Raw genomic sequence first — 21,799 nt, forward strand, 5'->3', positions numbered from 1 at the left:
ATGCCCACCTTACGCCACCTCTCCGGGACGGACACCGAAGCCTAAGATTGACCTGAATAGTGGGAAGACTCATACTGCTTATTTCTGCTTTAGTCTAACGGGCCACGGTAGGCAAGACCAGTGTAATGGAGGAAATGTATACACCCAAACCGTCATTCTCCACACAGTTAAGGGGGCAGTTTTTCAGATGAAATAATGCGTTGGGGTATATTCGGAAAAACTTGACCTTACACTCAGGGTAAACCTGAGGAGTGGGAAGGGTATCCTCTCTTTGACCCAGAAAATTCTTAGCTGATAAAGAGGGGAAAATGGAGGAAATGTATATACACTGGTCACCTTCCTCATTACTACCAGGGGAATGCTGCTTCTTTACAGATGTTACACTATTGGGGATAGATGGACAAGCCCCTATGTAATGACCCTAAAGACCACAGTAAAAACATGCCCCCAACCCACAGCAAACTGCAAGCAGCCTAGTATAAGGGAAGACACCCCCATCTGCATGGATTCATTAAGATGCACCTGTGGGACCTCCACCTGAGGAAGAACTACAGGGAACCGGGTCCTAGTTGGTCTATCCCTGAGGTGTCTATCCATCCTTATAGCTAGGGACATAGCGGCCTCCAATTACTTTAGAGCAGCATACTGAACAAGAGAATCCCTCAGCCAATCAGGCAAACCCTGGAAGAACTGACTCCTGAGAGCTGGATTGATGTGTTGGGTGTCTGTGGCCTATTTCTGGTACTCAGAGCAATACTTCTCTGCTGGCCGTGCCCACTGTTGGAGACTGTGGAGATTAGTTTCTGCAAAGGAGATGCTGTCTGGATCACCATAGACCAGGACTCTAGCTGCAAAAACTCTTTTAGCGACCGTAACGCCAATGTATCGGTCAGCAAAGACAAGCCCAGCACTAAGGACCTACCCGCAACAGGGAGACTACAATGCCCACTCACTGTTCCTCACTGCTTGAGGAATGAAGCCAGAGCTTAAAGTATAGTTTACAAGCTCACTCAAATATCCTGAACCTGCCACGTCCCCCAGAAAACCTATCTGGGATGGCAACCTTTGGTTCAGGCTGTGACTGGGCCGCTTCCATCAGACTCATCACATCCTGCAGATGATGCACCACTTCCTGTGAAAGAGTCTGCAACAGGTGCACCAATGCAGCCATCTGAGCCATATTGGCTGAGGAAAAAGGTATGAGCCAGTTATTATCTCACGGCACAGACTTGTGAAGGTCTGGCGTGAGGTAAAACACACAACAGACAGGGGTTTCACCAATACAAGCAATGGGTATACTGGGGACAGAATAACAATGGTGGGTCCTGATGCTTGTGAGAGGGAAGATAGACACCTCCTCTACTTACCTGCTGATGTACCATGCACTCCTAGTCAGTACCTATACAGGTTCCTCACCTGTCGCCGAGCAGGAATCTGAAGCCCTGAGCGACTCTGCAGTAAATAACAGAGTCACTCCAAGAACTAGGCTGCAGTCAGCATTGAACTGCAGCCTACACTGCAATCAACAGCAAGGACTCTAGAAGCTTTTTCTACTTCCAGGCCCAGAATCCAAATGCCAAAAAGAATAACCAGCACCCTCTGCTGGAAGCAGACGGTATATAAAGGGGCTGGGAGAGGTACCAAACCGGAAACACCTGACCAGGAGTCAGAAGCTGCTGGCAAGGAAAATTGACATTAACCCTTGCCACACCTAAAGAAAGAAAACACATTTAAGGCCTCTTTCACACATCCGTGAAAAACCACGCACGTTTTTCACGGATGAGTCACATGTGCGTTTTGCCCTCCGTGAGCACGTGTTTATGGCTCACGTGTGTTCTCTGTGTGTTATTCGTGATAACACACGGAGAACGGGAACTTTCTGCTCACCTGTCCCTGGCATCGCTCTCCGTGGTGCTGATCTTCGGTCTCCGGTCCTGCCGACTCCCCGCTGCTGCGGCTTCCGGCCGCAGTGAAGTGAATATTCAATGAGCATAATGAGTGGCAGTCAGAAGCAAGTAACAACAGCGGCAGAGACTGCAGGGCTGGAGAAGGTGAGTAAAGTTTTTTTTTTTCTCGCAGATACATGTGTTTTCTCCGGTGCGTGTCACACGGAACACATCTGTGTGGTCCGTGTGTGTTACGTGTGACCCGTTTGCGTTCCGTGTGACACCCGCGATGCTGGAGAAAACGTGGACATGTCTACGTCTGGAGCACACGGGCACACGTATGCTCCACACGTACACATGGTCCATGGCAGAATACGCACATGAAAGCACGCAGACCCATTGATTTTAATGGGTCTACGTGTGCCCGTGTCTCCGGTACGTGAGAAAACTGACCATACATGTACTGGAGGCACGGACGTGTGAAAGAGGCCTAACATGAAGAGTCTCAGATGAGAATGAAAGACTCTAGTCCTGATCCAGTCACTAGTCTCAAAATACAGAGAGCTGGCTGGCCCATAAATCTTAACTGGTCATTTGTATATTAAGAAAATGACAGATTTCTCTGAAATACGTCTTCGGATTGTAGCTATCAAGGTATAACTTTCTTGGTCTGATCTGGATGCCCATGTAGACAGCTTAGAAGGGTTGATAGTACTGACAGATGTCTATTCAGCGGACCCTCTTTGTCCTGCAGAGTGGAAGCTCTCATAGTCAGTAAAGTTCTCACTCTCACTCTCTCTCCTCTCCCCATTTGTAATTTCCAAGTCATTACAATCTTTCATGTATCGAGATTTGCAAAAATGTATTAGCCGCCATTTACATATTTTGAGCACATTCAGCTAAGCCAGCAAGTTAGAATTTCAGAAGATCTGCTTATTTCTAGTTATAGCTACCACTGGAAAATGCTCATTCCTACACAGCAAGGATATAGCTGACCCTAGCATAAGTTGGGTATTGGACATTGTATGCATAATATTAGTAGTACACAGCTATATTCCTGCACCAACTCAGCATTTTAATTTAAGTTAATAGAGTCTGTAAGCACATCGGGGACATGTGATATGATTGCAATGTGTAATCCTGGCAGTCATGACCCTAACAGAATTCCAGGTTTTTTTCTGAAATTATATTGTGCTATCTTACTCCCTTATCTCTTATAATATCTATAAGATGATGAAAATTCATAGAAGTTTATTTATCCATTAATTGGAGATCGTCTATTTAACAAAATGTGGCAACACTCATCTACAACACAGCCAATGTGGACAGTCATGGACTTATGTATTGAAGACGAGGCGGTATAAGGCTGCTCAGATTTTTTTCCTTGTTGAAACCTCAATGAACACAACCTGCTTCTGAATTGGCCAATCTAGTGAAGTCACTTGAGAACCTTTTAATAAAAGAACTCAGAATATGGAGGGATAGTTCCATCAACATCCTATGTGAACAAATGTATGATCCCTAGAGGCCTTCGAATTAGGAAAATTGCTACTACAATATATTCGGAGGAATTTAACAACCAATGGAAATAGATATTGGTCGAATGTTACTTTAAACTTATGTAATAATTATTAAATATGAGGAAGAAATTTTAGCAACCACAAAATCAGACATTCAACAACATAACATGTACCTAAGAAGAATATACATATCTTAATATGAGGATTGGAACAATGCCATGAAACATGAAATTTCAGATGAACAGTTATTATTATTATTATTTATTATTATACCGCCATTAATTCCATGGCACTTTACAAGTGAAAAGGGGTATACATAAAAACTAGTACAACAATCATTAACAGTACAAAACAGACTGGTACAGGAGGAGAGAGGACCCTGCCCGCGAGGGCTCACCGTCTACAGGGAATGGGTGAGGGTACAACAGGTGAGGACAGAGCTGGTTGCACAGTGGTGTACTGGACTGAGAGTTCTTGTAGGTTGCAGGCTTGTCAGAAGAGGTGGGTCTTCAAGTTCCTCTTGAGGCTTTTCACGGTAGGAGAGAGTCTGATTTGCTGGGGTAGAGCATTCCAGAGTATGGGGGACACACGGGAGAAATCTTGTATGCGATTGTGGGAAGAGGAGATAAGAGAGAAGTAGAGAAGGAGATCTTGTGAGGATCTGAGGTTGTGTGCAGGAAGGTACCGGGAGACTAGGTCACAGATGTAAGGAGGAGACAGGTTGTGGATGGCTTTGTAGGTCATGGTTAATGTTTTGAACTGGAGTCTTTGGGCAATGTGAAGCCAGTGAAGGGATTGGCAGAGTGGTGAGGCTGAAGAATAGCAAGGGGAGAGGTGGATTAAGCGGGCTGCAGAGTTCAGGATAGTTTAGAGGGGTGCAAGAGTGTTGGAAGGGAGGCCAGAGAGCAGGAGGTTGCAGTAGTCGAGGCGGGAGATGATGAGGGCATGCACTAATGTTTTTGCTGGTTCTTGGTTAAGGAAGGCACGGATTCAGGTGATATTTTTGAGTTGAAGTCAGCAGTTACAACTAATAAACAACGAGAGAGAGATCATGTGGGATATACATGGAATGAAGTATATGTTTGGAAAAAAACAACATATTGAAACAGATTCTACATCCAAATATATTTTGAAAACAGAGAGTCGAAAATGCACATTTTTTTCAGATCATAAAAAGTCACCTTCAAGAATTTAGGTACATTGAAACTACCTCAGATAACGCCTCAGATTCCTCCTTTGATAATAGTCAGCAGATTTTTTTAAGGAGGAATAATTTTCAGATCACAAGCCATTTTAGTCGTAATGTGAATTAAACTCTTCATATGTCAAAAAATGCAAGAGGCATGGGGGTAGGGGAGGCAGAAAATATAAAAAGGAATCCACAAAGAACAAAAAGGATGATCAAAATGTAGTAATTACAGATAGGCGAACTCGCAGATGTTCGGGTTCGGCAAGTCCAGCTGCACTTTAAAAAAAATAAATAGAAATCCAATTTGGGACTGGACTTGAACCCGAACATCTGCCCAGATGCTGAACTCCCATTAAGTCTATAGGAACTTAAACATTGTGCTGTAAAATGGTGGTAGAAAAGGCTAGGGGGATTTGAGCAGATTGGTTATTTTTACTGAGTCTCCCGCACGGCTGGAACACTACTTCCGGGTCCACTCATTAACCCTCACATACATATTCACTGCTTTCCCAACTCACCAGCAGTCCCAGCATCTGATTGCAGCATCTTGGTTGCAGTCAGACTGGGCCCCACAATGTGTGACAGTGCCTGTGATTGGTTGGAATTACAAACTCTGTTTTTGTCATAGTGGTGTAAAAATTGATAAAAAAAATTGGAGTAGGATCTGCCCATATTGTGATACCTAGTGCAGATAAAGCATATGACTACAGGCTGGAGCCTCCAGTCATTTTCTTATCCTGGCTGTGTATCAAAATAAGAGGGATCCTATGAAGCTTTTTTTTCAAATTTTAAATAAATAATTTTAAAAAATGATGTGCGGTCTGCCCCAATTTTGATACCCAGCCATTATAAAGTTGACAGCTGCAGGCTCATATTCTCAGGCTAGGGAGGCCCATGGTTATTGTCCCCCAGTCTAAAAATAGCAGCTTGCAACCACCCAAAATTGTCGCATCCATTACATGCCACAATCCCTGCACCTTACCTGCTCATACCAATTGCCCTCGTGCAGTGGCAATCAGGGTAATACAAGGGGTTAATGACAGCTCACAGCTGCCACTAAGCACTAGATTAGTAATGGGAGGCATCTCCCCACCCATTACTAATACTGTAAGTGAAAAGAAATAAACGCAAACATCGAAATAATCCTTTATTTGAAATAAAATACAAAATAAACCACCCTCTTTCTCCAATTTATTAACCCCAAACACCCAATTTTGACATACTCCACACGAGGTCCCACAATGATCATGTGGCTCTGCTACATGCTAAAGTTGCAGGGTGTGGGCACATTAGAAAACATGACCACATGCTGTAGCTTCAGGCAGACACATCACTCATTTTATCTGCGGTCACAGCTGGAAGTTCCCACAATAGCCCCCCTGTGACTGCAGGCAAACTAACCTCAGTTGGCCTCATTGAACTTCCCTCAGGTGAACTCATTCAGTTCAATGAAACCTGCATCTCCTGGAAGAAACCCACATTTTTTTTTGCTAATAGATGGCAGATATGGTGTTGAAATGTATAAACCAAATTCTTGCACCCATATTACATCTCCTGGCAAAAAAGCATCAAAACACGATTTCTGGCCATTTTTATATATCTGCCTAGTAGCCACGTCAAAGCAATCTCATATTACTAGGTACCTACACTAAACTGAAGCATCTTTCTGGGATTGAAATCATCCATTTGGATCCAAGAGGAACCTCAAGACCCATCTCTTTCAACAAGCCTACAACCTACAATAACCCTCAGTCCAGTACACCACTGCGCAACCAGCTCTGTCCTTACCTATTGTACCATCACCCATTCCCTATAGCCTGTGAGCCCTCGCGGGCAGGGTCCTCTCTCCTCCTATACCAGTCTGTTATGTACTATTAATGATTGTTGTATGTATACCCTCTTTCACTGTAAAGCGCCATGGAATGAATGGCGCTATAAAAATAAAGAATAATAATAATAATAGAGAATAAAATCACCTGTGGCTAATGGAGGAGGGATGCAAAGTCAGAAGGGATGACACCATAATCTAGATAAATAGATTGACAGCATTCCCTAACATTAAGTGTGAACAGGTGCATAACTGATCATGATACATATAATGACTAGTGATGAGCGAGTATGCTTGTTACTACTCGGTACTCGCACGAGTATCACTGTACTCGGGCTACTCGGCGGGTACCGAGTAATTTTGCAATACTCGTGCTTTACTCGTGGTCTTCATCCCTGCATGTTGGCGCTCTTTTGAGAGCCAGCCCTCATGCAGGGATTGGCTGGCAGACCACTGCAATGCCACAGCCCTGTTAGTTGTGGAATTGCAGTGATTGGCCGGCCTGCACAGCGTGACCGAGCCTTTATACCGGCCGGCGCGCTGTGCTCTGTACACAGCCATCTCATATTCCCTGCTTTCCACGCCCACAGGCGCCTATGATTGGTTGCAGTGAGACACGCCCCCACGCTGAGTGACAGGTGTCACACTGCACCCAATCACAGCAGCCGGTGGGCGGGTCTATACTGTGCAGTAAAATAAATAAATAAATAATTAAAAAAAACAGCGTGCGGTCCCCCAATTTTAATACCAGCCAGATAAAGCCATACAGCTGAAGGCTGGTATTCTCAGGATGGGGAGCTCCACGTTATGGGGAGCCCCCCACCCTAACAATATCAGTCAGCAGCTGCCCAGAATTGCCGCATACATTATATGCGACAGTTCTGGGGCTGTACCCGGCTCTTCCCGATTTACCCTAGTGCGTTGGCAAATCGGGGTAATAAGGAGTTAATGGCAGCCCATAGCTGCCACTAAATCCTAGATTAATCATGTCAGGCGTCTCCCCAAGATTCCTTCCATGATTAATCTGTAAATTACAGTTAAAAAACACACACACCCGAAAAATCCTTTATTAGAAATAAAAAACACTAACAAAGTCCCTCATTACCAATTTATTAACCCCGACAAACCCACCATGTCCGGCGTACTCCACGGACTCCGGCGTCGCGTCCAGCTCTGCTGCATGGAAGTGACAGGAGCTGCAGAAGACACCGCCGCTCCGGTCACCTCCACGCAGCTAATGAAGGGAATAGCGCGATCAGCTGCTGTCAGTCAGGTAACTCCCGGCCACCGCTGGATCCAGCGGTGGCCGCGATTAACCTCAGTGACAGCAGCTGATCGCTATACTCACCTCAGTTGGTGCATGGAGCTGACTGGAGCGGCGGTGAGTAGCGCGATCAGCTGAGCTGTCACTGAGGTTACCCGCGGCCACCGCTGCATCCACCGCTGGATCCAGGTAACCTCAGTGACAGCTCAGCTGATCGCTATACTCATCTCATTAGCTGCGTGGAGGTGACCGGAGCGGCGGTGTATTCTGCAGCTCCTGTCACTTCCATGCAGCAGAGCTGGACGCGACGCTGGAGGACTGTGGAGTACGCCAGACATGGAGGGTTTGTCGGGGTTAATAAATTGGTAATGAGGGACTTTGTTAGTGTTTTTTATTTCTAATAAAGGATTTTTCGGGTGTGTGTGTTTTTTAACTGTAATTTACAGATTAATCATGGAAGGAATCTCGGGGAGACGCCTGACATGATTAATCTAGGATTTAGTGGCAGCTATGGGCTGCCATTAACTCCTTATTACCCCGATTTGCCAACGCACTAGGGTAAATCGGGAAGAGCCGGGTACAGCCCCAGAACTGTCGCATCTAATGTATGCGGCAATTCTGGGCGGCTGTTGACTGATATTGTTAGGGTGGGGGGCTCCCCATAACGTGGAGCTCCCCATCCTGAGAATACCAGCCTTCAGCCGTATGGCTTTATCTGGCTGGTATTAAAATTGGGGGGACCGCACGCCGTTTTTTTTAATTATTTAATTATTTATTTCACTGCACAGTATACACACACCGGCTGCTGTGATTGGGTGCAGTGAGACAGCTGTCACTCAGTGTGGGAGCGTGTCTCACTGCAACCAATCATAGGCGCCAAAAAGCAGGAAAGCAGAGAATACGAGATTGATTAATGAGCGGCCGGCTTTTTCAAAAGAGGAAAAGCCACCGGAGTTTGAACAGCCGTGCAGCGCCGCGGCAGTGATCGGGGAACGGTAAGTAAGAGAGAGGGGGGGGAACTGACCGACAGACTGTGAGAGGGGGACAGACAAGACAGAGAGAGACAGACCGACGGACTGAGGGAGATAGAATAAAAAAAAAAAAATGACCGACATCGCTAGTAAAAAGCACAAAACGTGCGTTTTGGACATCGGAGTGCCACACAAGGTTTTCATGTAAAATCTTTCATGTATTAATCTCAAAAAGTAACATACACCAGCTCTATCTCACTATTGGGTATGTGCCCTTAACATTTCCGCCATGAAAATTCATTTTGGTGTCATTTTGGAAGGTTTTCTGGTGAGTCCGTAAAAATGGCGTAAAACTTGGACAAAATTGTTCACAGCTGTGACTTTTGAGTGATAAATGCTTCAAGGGGTCTTCCCCATGCTGATGCCATGTCATTTGAGCACTCTTCTGAGACTTTTGTGACATTTTTAGGGTTTCTACATGCTGCCGGGGGTCATTTCACAAAAATACTCGGGTCTCCCATAGGATAACATTGGGCTCGGTGCTCGGGCCGAGCACACGAGTATCTTGGGAGGCTCGGCCCGAGCTTCGAGCACCCGAGCTTTTTAGTACTCGCTCATCACTAATAATGACAAAAAATACAGTAGCACTCTGAAATGCTAAAGCATGCAAACCATGAATATAAGAATATAGACATGCATTACTGCTAAGGGAAATCTAAGAAAAAATTTAGATATTTAGCATACAAAAATGGCCATTTTTATAACTGCCCAGTAGCCTTGTCAAGGCAATCTTACATTACTGGGTACCCACACTGAACTGAAGCCTCTCTGTGTTTAAAATCTTCCATGTGTATTTGAAATCAAATCAAAATTGGGGGGGGGGGACCGCTCTTATGAGGGCTGACTGTAAATAATATGTAACGAAATTTACAAACGTAGCCCAGGGTCCACAATGCAGCGAGAAATGCTGCTGCTAAATAACCCAGAGGCTAGGCAGATATAAATAATAATAGTGTAGCACCAGCACTACCTGTTTTATGCCACACAGGAGTGTAGGAGAAAATGGCTGATTGTGCAAAATAAAACTAAGTCGCCGTAACCTCTGTTAGCATCCACAGAGGCTACGCACAAAAGGAAGAACAAGCTGAAGGTAAATGCACACCGTGTAGTAAACGCCTCCGCTTAGGTGACTAACGGACAGTGGAGTAACCCTCTCACCATCTGGCTAGCAGTCTGCTCTAATGTGCGGAGTACTCCTCTCGCCGGTGCCAGACTGCAATCATGCAGATTACCTGCCTAAGCTACCTGTTCTTGTTGCAGAGTAACCCTCTCGCAGGACAACAGGTAGCAGTAAGCACAGCACCTACCTAAGCAACCTGCACTAGTTGCGGAGTAACCCTCTTGCTGGACTACAGGTTATAGAATAGCTGGAAGCTAAAATGGTGGATAAGCACATGGAGCCAAGATGGCGGACAGCCACACACATTCACCAGAAAACAAAGAATGATCAGAGCATGCTGCCATGCTTGCAGCTGCACTATTTAAAGGCTAAGCCACGCCCCCAGCCACATCACCATTGATGTCACCCACCGGCCAATCAGATGGTGCCACATCATCAGGTCTGCTGCTGCGAGACCACCAATCATGACTCGCCACGTCATGGGCATGGCCAGTGCCGCGAATTTCGGACTTAGACTCAGAAGACTCTGTTTCTTTCAATCGCACATTCACTATGCTGCTAGAAACAGAGCCTCTAGCTAGAGTTTGAACATCATGTGTTCTGGCTAGGTGCTGGGATTGACAGTGAGGCTGAGCAGCAGCTGCCTCAGCGAAACCTAAATAGGAGAGTGCTGAATCCAACAATGGTCCAGACTCCGCTTCTGGTCCAGAAATCACCTAGCGCCTAACAACCACTCTCCATTTTTAAAATGATTTATTTAAATAACCCAAAAAACGGGTACCTCTTATTTTGATACACAGCCAAAATAAACAAACAGCAGGGGGATGCAGCCTGTAGCCATATGCTTTATCTGTGCTGAGTATCAAAATATGGGGACCCTATGCCAATTTTTTTATTTATTCATTTATTTTTACACCAATATAGGAACACACACAGCGCCTGTGATTGAAAGCAGTAAGACAAGCTGTCACATAAGTGAGTTCTGACTGCAACCAATCACATACGCCAGGACTGCCGGTGGGCAGGGAAGCAGTGCATATGTATGAAGGATAATGAGCAGCCCCAAAAGTGGTATGAGCAGCCCGGAAGCAGAGTTAAAGCCGCGCGGAGACTTGTATGTATAACGTGCCACTCTAATCTCCCTACACCTTTTTACCACCATTTTAAAGCGCATGATTCGGTTCCCCATAGATTTATATGGAGGTCGACATCTGGCTAGATATCCCGGATCAATTCCGTCTGGAAACGGAATCCTGGGTCCACCCATCACTAACTAAGTTCATGGCTTTTTGCTGTAAAATGCAGCTAAGTAAATATCAGGGGAATCCTACTAAAACAGTTAAAGTTTATTTGTGGTCAATCAGAATCACTTTAATAGATGCACCTTTCACCGAGTCTTTATGTTAAACTGGATACACTATGAAATAGTGGCCCCAGAGCAGAATGAAATGCTTCTTCAATTTTGCCTCTCCTTTGTGGAGATTTGAGTAATGAAAGTATTTGGCATCTACTGAGTTAACTCTTGTGGCTGTTATTAAATACTTTTCACTAGGGGCCTGTACTTCTTCTCCCTGTGCGAGTTGCCGAATCAAAAGCAGGAAGCAACACAGCAGGAAAAGAACATGCCTCCACAATAGCTTGGGTTTCTCAGTATCTGAGATGTAAAGATACAGCTCTGATTTGTTTTTTGCCCAACAAATGATAATTTGGGTTGAAATCATTAATTTTAATTAAATTTAGCACATTTAGGGGCCATAAGACAGATAATGTAATGAGAAAAGCCAGCGTTAGGGTCTTCTATAAAACGTGTGATAAATGCAGTGACTAAAGACTTTGCCGGAAACGCGTTGGATTGTTAATCCTGGTGGTCAACGTTGTGACTTTTAACTATTTATACAAATTTTCAATAAAGACATGTCTGGGGTCTACTGATGGGGGAGCCCTCTTTCCTATTTTTTTGATTCTCTAAGACAGCGTCTCGCAATATCCCATTAGAATTACATGCCAGCATTAGTAAATTCCTTTAACACATTTGTCTCACGTGGGGAAAAAAAAAACAGGTCATGTTTATCCCCAACTTTTGCCATCAGCGCAAACACCAATGGATTTATACATGTTGGATTATGTAAGGATAGCTCCCGGAACATTAGATTTAGTGGCTGACATTTTTCCACTGGGTAATGAACACTATTTTATTAATGGAATAAATGCTTACAGAGTACTTTATGCCAGGTCAAAAGAGTTCAGTTTTTTTTTTTTCTTATTTTATTCCTGCTGATATATTAAGTATTCTGGTATTTTTTTTCCCACTTTCTTCAAATTCGCCATAAAATTCCAGAGATATGGTCTTTTTTATTTAGTGATTATGTTTTTGATCTTTCCAAGGAGGCAGTGCTGAAAGGATTCTCTGCATTATTCCCCTATGAAAAACAAAAAACGAGCCTGAGCATAAGTTGTTATATGTGCAATACACTGGGTGCAGAATTATTAGGCAAGTTGTATTTTAGCAGATTTTTTTTATTATTGATCAACAGCTATGTTCTCAATCAACCCAAAAGACTCAATATCAAAGCTTAATAATATTTTTGGAAGTTGGAGTGTTTTTTTTTTAGATTTGGCTATCTTAGGAGGATATCTGTTTGTGCAGGCAACTATTACAATGCAGAATTATTAGGCAACTTAATAAAAACCAAATATATTCCCATCTCACTTGTTTATTTTCACCAGGTAAGCCAATATAACTGCACAAAATTTAGAAATAAACATTTTTGACATGCAAAAACAAAACCCCCAAAAAATAGTCACCAATATATCCACCTTTCTGTATGATGACAATCAACAGCCTACCATCCATAGATTCTGTCAGTTGCTTGATCTGTTTATGATCAACATTGCGTGCAGCAGCCACCACAGCCTCCCAGACACTGTTCCTAGAGGTGTACTGTTTTCCCTCCTGTAGATCTCACATTTTATGAGGAACCAGAGGTTCTCTATGGGGTTCAGATCAGGTGAACAAGGGGGTCATGTCATTATTTTTTAATCTTTTAGACCTTTACTGGCCAGCCATGCTGTGGAGTAGTTGGATGCATATGATGGAGCATTTTCCTGCATGAAAATCATTTTTTTCTTGAACGATACCACCTTCTTCCTGTACCACTGCTTGAAGAAGTTGTCTTCCAGAAACTGGCAGTAGGTCTGGGAGTTGAGCTTCCCTCCATCCTAAACCCGAAAAGGTCCCACAAGTTCATCTTTGATGATACTAGCCTATACCAGTACCCCCCCCTCCACTTTGCTGGCATCTGAGTCGGAGTGGAGCTCTCTGTCGTTTACTGATCCAGTCTCTGGCCCATAAAGAGTCACTCTCATTTCATCAGTCCATAAAAGCTTTGAAAAATCAGTCTTAAGATATTTCTTGGCCTAGTCTTGACATTTTATCTTATGTTTCTTGTTCAAAGGTGGTCGTTTTTCAGCCTTCCTTACCTTGGCCATGTCCCTGAGTATGGCACACCTTGTGCTTTTTGATACTCCAGTAACGTTGCAGCTCTGAAATATGGCCAAACTGGTGGCAAATGGCATCTTGGCAGCTTCACGCTTGATTTTCCTCAATTCATGGGCAGTTATTTTGCGCCTTTTTTGCCCAACACGCTTCTTGCGACCATGTTGGCTATTTGCTATGAAATGCTTGATTGTTCAGTGATCACGCTTCAAAAGTTTGGCAATTTCAAGACTGCTGCATCCCTCTGCAAGACATCTCACAATTTTGGACTTTTCAGGGCCCGTCAAATCTCTCTTCTGACCCATTTTGCCAAAGGAAAGGAAGTTGCCTAATAAGTATGCACCCCTTATATAGGGTGGGATGTCATTACACCACACCCCTCCTCATTACAGAGATGCACATCACCTGATTTACTTAATTGGTAGTTGGCTCTCAAGCCTATACAGCTTGGAGTAGGACAACATGTATAAAAAGTATCATGTGATCAAAATACTCATTTGCCTAATAATTCTGCACAAAATGTAGTAAGAGCATGTTTACACTGTGGCCATTTCACAGACAAAACCCAAGGAAGAACATAAAATGAGTAGATATCATATAGTAAGTAATTAAATAACTGTAGTATATGTAAATAAAATAGGGTACTCAGTTAACACTATTTGATCAAAAAGCTTAAAAGCCATCCTACAGCGACAAGGTATATCTTGTCTCTAATATTAAAACCTTACTTTGTGTCATCCGACCTCAATGTGAATAAGGGCAGAGTAGGACGGGCCCAACTGCAGCCACCTGTCCATGGGAAGTTATACGCCTAGCTCAAACAAGGAGACCATGCCCCTATTTGTACAAAGTACAAAAAACTTGCAGAAAAAAAAGAGCCGAAGCATGAATTGGTGTTATGATCCGGCGCCACTGATGCCGAAAATGGCCTCACACGGTTTCTAATCTGCCTGGGTGCCGGCCTCAGATTCTGGCAGTGCCATGGGTTGTTCAGCTGGCTGTTTTGACCTCCGCGTCTAGATGTGGACTGACGGCTACTGAGCATGCTCCTCACCAGAGTCCTGTAATACCTCTACGGAGCATGCTCAGGTTGTGAGTGTTCAGCCAGAGACTATAGCGGGCTTTACTTGCTACGATATCGTTAATGAATTACCGTCGGGGACACGGTGTTTGTGACGCACATCCGGCTTCATTAACGAGATCGCAGTGTGTGACACTTATAAGCGACCTTAAACGATTGCAAAAGTGGTCAAAATCGTTTGCCGCGGAGAGGTCGTCCTGAAATAAAAAATCGTTTTCTGCTTATTAGCGATGTTCTTCCTCGTTCCTGAGGCACCACTCTTCGCTGTGTGTGACACCACAGGAGCGACGAACATCTCCTTCCCTGCCTCCACTGGCAATGCGGAAGGAAGGAGCTGAGCGGGATGTTACGTCCTGCTCATCTCTGCCCCTCCGCTTCTATTGGACGCCTGCCGTGTGACGTCGCTGTGACGCTGCACGAACCGCCCCCTTAGAAAGGAAGCGGTTCTCCGGTCAGAGTGACGTCGCAGAGCAGGTATGTGCATGTGACGCTGCTGTAGCGATAATATTCACTACGGCAGCGATCACCACATATCTGCCGTACGACTGGGGCGGGTGCTATCGCGATCGACATCGCCAGCAAATGCTAGCAATGTCACAGCGTGTAAAGCCCGCTTAAGTGTGGAAATCTGCTCACTGAGCATGTGTGAGCAGTTTCCACTCTCTCTGAGACTAAGTCCGTAAATGACTCTACTGATCATGGGAGGTTCTGATTGTCTCTCCTTTGTCAGCTGCCCTGCTGAGGTGTCGTTTGCTGATTTTCCTCCGGACACCTGCACTAATGACTATGCCTTTTAGGATTGGTCATCGGATGACTACTGATACCCTAGTTTGGGGAGGTGCTGGGATTGTTTGGGGTGGAGCTAAGTTTATTTGGGGCTCCCACCGGCGCACATGGGTGTGCACTTATCAAATGCTATTACCTCATGTATGCGGTCGCCATTACTGTGACCTGGGACTGTGTGAGCCACTCCATGCCTTAGACAGGGCACTTAGGCAGGTACTGCTCATACCATACATCCGGTGACTCGGTAGTGTGAGACGGTTAGTCCATATCTTGTGTGGGTCACCTGGGCAGGTACTGCTTGTGTCGTGGCCTGGTGCTGCAAGAGATTCTCCGCACCTTAGGCAGGCCACTTAGGCAGGTTAGCTTTGGACACGGTCTGTTGTAAGCACAGTGTGTTCAAGGACATTCTCTTTGTGTGCATGCCAGGTGAGCGTGTCACACTCCACTGCCACTTCGGATTTGCTTGATAGGCGTGTGTTCTGAGTGTGGGTGTGTGCATGGGCTTTTACTTTGAGTAATTGAGTTGCGTAGCTTCTGTGAGGTTAACATTGGTTATGGCGACTCTCTTCATTTAATTTGCATAACCTGTGACGTGAACACAGGTTATTGCGACCCACTATACACTACTGTATGCCGTCAACATAGCCTATTGGGTTTATATTTATTTTTACCTATAAGCTGTTTGTCCACCTTGTCCTCTGGACTACTAGCAGCAGTATACCATCTCTGCACGGTGGACCCCGGGTTGCGATTGAAGCCATTATATTTCCCTTCAATCCGTCAGCCCCGTAACAGTTTTTATATGTGAAATTGAAACACGTTCACACTGAGGCTGTTTCTCAGACAAAACTCCAGAGAAAAACACATTACCCTGTGGTCATGACCATAGAAATAAGGACTAAATAAAAAAGGCACATTTCTGTGGAACCATATGGAGGATAAGAAAATTAAAGAATACTAAGGGGAGGAGCAGGAAGAAAATAAGAGCAAAATGTCCCACTTTTGACCCTGTAACAGGTTATCTTTTAAGGGTTGTTCTTACCACACAAAATAATGGGCTATTGGGGGAGGGGGTTGACCGAAAGGATTCCATGAATCCTGAGAATGGAGGGAATATAGTGTTTAGTATTGCTTCCCATTACAGTTCATACTTATGCTCACGGCCATGGCCTATGCAAGGAACTGCTGAGCACATCTCCATTTAAGCCCCATGGGCTGTCAGCACCACCATGCAAGGAATTCTTTGAAGATTTCATTCACAGGATCATAATCAGCCAGACTTCCATCATGTGATGTTATTTACCAGTAAAATGTTATTAATTTGTGTGTTGGGAAGAAACATTTGTGTACCACACTTCTAGATGAACTTGAACATTGCTTCAAGGGGTTTTCTGGGCTCTAGACACATTTCTACAGTCACACTATGTGACCACAGGAAGCAAAAAAATTATATCCTTAATTAATTGGCCTTGGTGTTAAGGAATTTACTTTTAAATAAATATTTTAAAGGATTTTTTTGGTCTTTAGAAAATGTGCTGATTGTAATGTCTTCCTTCAGGCCACGATTACCTTTCGTTAGTACAAAGGAGCTCAACCTAATGTCCTTTTCTTTATTGAAAAGACAGCATAATATGTCAATTTAATGAGGAATCTACCCTTAAGGGCCACATTCACAGTCTGTTGATTTCTTGTAACATTTTAACTCCATCTCCTCCAGTTTAAGGCATTTTAGCACCAGAACTTTAAAGGAAATCCTTTAACGTATGGGGTATTTAATTATTAAAAAGCTCACAAATCATATAGATCACTGTAGGTGGCAGTGGGAATGAATAGTTAGTTCTATCATTTTGACAGTTTTAAGAAATGCAATTATTGAAGCTTTTGAGATATTAAATCTCTCCGCAAGTACATTTGTATTAATTTTATAAGGGATGGATTAACAGAAATCCTGATTGGTTTCCACTCAAGTGTATGATAATCTTAAGAATATGATTTTATTTTTGAAGGAAGAATTTTGTGTGAAATGATAGAGAAACAAAATATATAATTCAAAGTATATGCAGTATATACAAGCGATGGCACCGTAAACCAAATTGTCTTGGATGAACATACAGTCATATGAAAAAGTTTTGGCACCCCTATTAATGTTAACCTTTCTTTCTTTATAACAATTGGGGTTTTTGCAACAGCTATTTCAGTTTCATATATCTAATAACTGATGCACTGAGTAATATTTCTGGATTGAAATGAAGTTTATTGTACTAACAGAAAATGTGCAATCCGCATTTAAACAAAATTTGACCGGTGCAAAAGTATGCGCACTCTTATCAATTTCTTGATTTGAACACTCTTAACTACTTTTTACTGACTTACTAAAGCACTAAATTGATTTTGTAACCTCATTGAGCTTTGAACTTCAAAGGCAGGTGTATCCAATCATGAGAAGAGGTATTTAAGGTGGCCACTTGCAAGTAGTTCTCCTATTTGAATCTCCTATGAAGAGTGGCATCATGGGCTCCTCAAAACAACTCTAAGGAAATGGAAGAACACAGGTACAGTTCTTGTTAAGCCCAGAAGTGGCAGGCCAAGAAAAATATCAGAAAGGCAAAGAAGAAGAATCCACAGACCACCTCCAAAGACCTGCAGCTTCACCTTGCTGCAGATGGTGTCAATGTGCATCGGTCAACAATATAGTGCACATTGCACAAGGAGAAGCTGTATGGGAGAGTGATGCGAAAGAAGCCGTTTCTGCAAGCACGCCACAAGCAGAGTCGCCTGAGGTATGCAAAAGCACATTTGGACAAGCCAGTTACATTTTGGAAGAAGGTCCTGTGGACTGATGAAACAAAGATTAAGTTGTTTGGTCATACAAAAAGGCGTTATGCATGGAGGCAAAAAAACACGGCATTCCAAGAAAAGCACTTGCTACCCACAGTAAAATTTGGTGGAGGTTCCATCATGCTTTGGGGCTGTGTGGCCAATGCCGGCACCGGGAATCTTGTTAAAGTTGAGGGTCGCATGGTTTCAACTCAGTATCAGCAGATTCTTGACAATAATGTGCAAGAATCAGTGACGAAGTTGAAGTTACGCAGGGGATGGATATTTCAGCAAGACAATGATCCAAAACACCGCTCTAAATCTACTCAGGCATTCATGCAGAGGAACAATTACAATGTTCTTGAATGGCCATCCCAGTCCCCAGACCTGAATATCATTGAACATCTGTGGGTTGATTTGAAGCGTGCTGTCCATGCTCGGCGACCATCAAACTTAACTGAAGTGGAATTTTTTTGTAGACAGGAATGGTCAAATATACCTTCATCCAGGAACCAGGAACTCATTAAAAGCTACAGGAAGCCACTAGAGGCTGTGATTTTTGCAAAAGGAGGATCTACAAAATAATAATGTCACTTTTATGTTGAGGTGCCCATACTTTTGCACCGGTCAAATTTTGTTTAAATGCAGATTGCACATTTTCTGTTAGTACAATAAACGTCATTTTAATCCAGAAATATTACTCAGTCCATCAGTTATTAGATATATGAAACTGAAATAGCTGTTGCAAAAACCCAAATTGTTATAAAGAAAAAAGGTTAACATTAATAGGGGTGCCCAAACTTTTTCATATGACTGTATTATATCCGAAGCTGGAAAAAAATGTTTTGGCTACATATACAGTCCATATCTCTTCTTATTATTTGTAATTTAGGGATAAGAAGCAAGCCACTTCACTTTCCCCCTTAAGTCAAAAGCCCCACTGATTTATTCAAAGGTTTTAGTTGGATTTCTAAAACAACTACGCTGCTAGTAGTGATGTAGAGCGGGGAGATATGAACTCCCTGCACTACGGCGTCTCTTTCTGTAGATACTCAGGTCAATTTATGCCTGCATTCTACAGAATGGTAGGGCGATGTAAGGACAGAAAGGCCATCACACTTACGGTGACATCATCAAGCTGCATCGGGACTCTGATTTCCAGTCTGTGCGCCCGTGACTTTAAGGTGGACTCATCAAGATCCTGAATGAGGTAAATATATGATTTTTTTTTAATTTTAATTAAAAAGTATATGGGACTCCGAGGGCATCATAAAGTACGAGACCCCTTATACATTATAGGACTACTGTGGGGCGCCCTTATACAGTGTGGGGGTTACCATAGAGGGCTCATGATAAATTGTAGGTAATAGGGTGGGCGGAACACAGACATTAGCATAATAGGGTATATACTATCAATTTGCTGTCAGAAAAAAACCCTCCTATTAAAATAAAAGCTTTATTTTTATTTATTTAAAATTACCGTACTTTAAAGTTGTATTTAAAAGTTATGTAAAGCAGTCAAATACAGTAACTGTTTATAATCCTGATATTGAAATATATGTGAATATTAATAATATAAATGAATGTAGTATACATGTCTTCTATGACTCCCCAGAATTGGTAAATTAATGTGCACAATGTCCAATAAAGAAGCAAACGGGAAAACAACACATATAGCTGTGACAATGCTACTCACTCAGCTGCTGGTTGAGGTAACGACAGGAATGGTTTATATTTAAACAGTCCAGAGGGTTTATTTGCAGACACCATAAACTGTTCCAGGAGAAAAACAAAAAGCAAGCGATTCGGCATAAACATACCAAACAGAAAAAAAAGAAGTTTGTTTCACTGCGGGCTTGCCCACTCAGGGTAAGAAGCCCTCCTTTCACACAGAGCTTCTCTCTGAAGGTGTAGAAACCTTCACTCATAGACAACATATGAGACTAGTGGTCTCCTTTTTATATTATGTACCACACCCAAGGGTGGAGGTATGTGAGAAGCCAGACCCGCCCGTCTCTCTGGCTTATTGTAAAACTTGGCCCTGATATGCGAAAATAAATTCTCTTGGTACTACATGTACTAGAGCTTGCTCCCTGATTCACATCACTGAAAATAACCACCTTTGCGACACATACCTCCTATCGACTACGTGACTGGCAGCCATCTTACAAAACATATCTGCATAATCCCTACAAAGTCCTAAATGAAGACTGTTCCATGCCTAGCCGTGGAGGTTGGCACTCCATAGAGTGATGTGGAGCACTGGCGGCTATCCCTAACAAATAAACAAAGCCATCCAACGTACTCAATAATAGTATACTTTGCTTATACTTTTGCTGTGCAAGAGTCCCCTAAAATGGAGTAGTTATAAGTATCCCTTTTTCTTCTTTATTGGATAATGTGCACATTAAGTTATCACTCCTTCTGTGGATTCATAGCAGAGATGTACACCAATATAGACATGCACACAGTGTGTCTGTGATTGAAAGCAGTCAGACATGTTGTTACACAGGGTAGGGGTGCATTCTGACTGCAACCAATCACAGACACCAGGACTGCCAGGGAAGCAGTGCATATGTATGAAGGATAATGAGCAGCCCTGAAAGTAGTATGAGTGGCCTGGAAGCACTGTTAGAGCCACGCGAGAGACTGGTAAGTATAACACTTGTTTTCCATTTTCTTTATTTATATTTTTTAATTTACTGAGTTTCCAGATCATTACCTGTTGTTCTCGGGGGTTGGTGCTTTAGTACTTTTGAGCCCACGTGGATCTGGACTTTTATAGTCTACATCCGCCCTTCACTACTTACAGCACAATAGTTTTTAGCCCTTGAGGAAGCCGCATTCTCTGTGGCGATACACGTGGGGCAACACCCCATACCTACACCTAGTCTGGGATTTTGCACTGCTTTAAATCTGGACCTCAGCAGGTGGTAATATAACCTGGTGTTGCATCTTAGACGCCTTTGGTTAGCTGGTGTTTTACTTACTTAAAGGGGTGGTTCACCCATTTTTTTTATTTTCTGTAGGAGTTATACTTACCATTCTAGGCGTCTTCTCCATTGGCTTGTGTTTCCATTTCTGGCACTGAGCGGCGCTATGCTGCACGCTCAGTGCCTGTCACATGACCCCCTGGAGCTGTGGCCGCCGGCATCCTCTGACGTCCCGGCATTTCCGGGCTCTCAAACAAGACGGGTACATCACAGGATGCCGGCGCCACTCAGATTGAGTGACAGGGCTGTGGGCGGTGACTACCGCACATCACAGCCCAGCATCGAGGGGAGGAGCCGGAGGAAGTCAGTGTGGAGCCGGAAGCGTCCTGCAGATGGTGAGGCACGGGGCGCCAGTGTGCAGTACAGGGGGGGGGGGGGTTCTTCAGCTGAATCCCCCCCTGCACGTAAGTATGTGATCACACTGTCCACCCGCCCGCTCTGCTGCGATGTCAGGAGAGCGGCCGGTGTCGGGCAGTGTGATCGTCTGCTCCTCCCAGCAGCAAGACACTGGCAGGCATGTCACCGCTGTGCTCTGCCATCTGTCCTGCTGCATGGGACCAACTGTCTGCACTCTGTCACCTGCACCACAAGTCACAGAGTGGAGACAGTTGGTGACAGAGCACCTCTGCCCCCCCTCTTCTTTCCCCACTCTTTTCTCTCCCCCCACTCTTCCCCCCCCTCTCTCTTCTCCCCCCCCTCTATCTCTTCTCCCCCCCTCTCTCTTCTCCCCCCCCTCTCTCTTCTCCCCCCTCTCTCTTCTCCCCCACTCTCTCTTCTCCCCCCTCTCT

Source organism: Anomaloglossus baeobatrachus, chromosome 3 (assembly GCF_048569485.1).
Source record: "Anomaloglossus baeobatrachus isolate aAnoBae1 chromosome 3, aAnoBae1.hap1, whole genome shotgun sequence".
NCBI lineage: Eukaryota > Metazoa > Chordata > Amphibia > Anura > Aromobatidae > Anomaloglossus > Anomaloglossus baeobatrachus.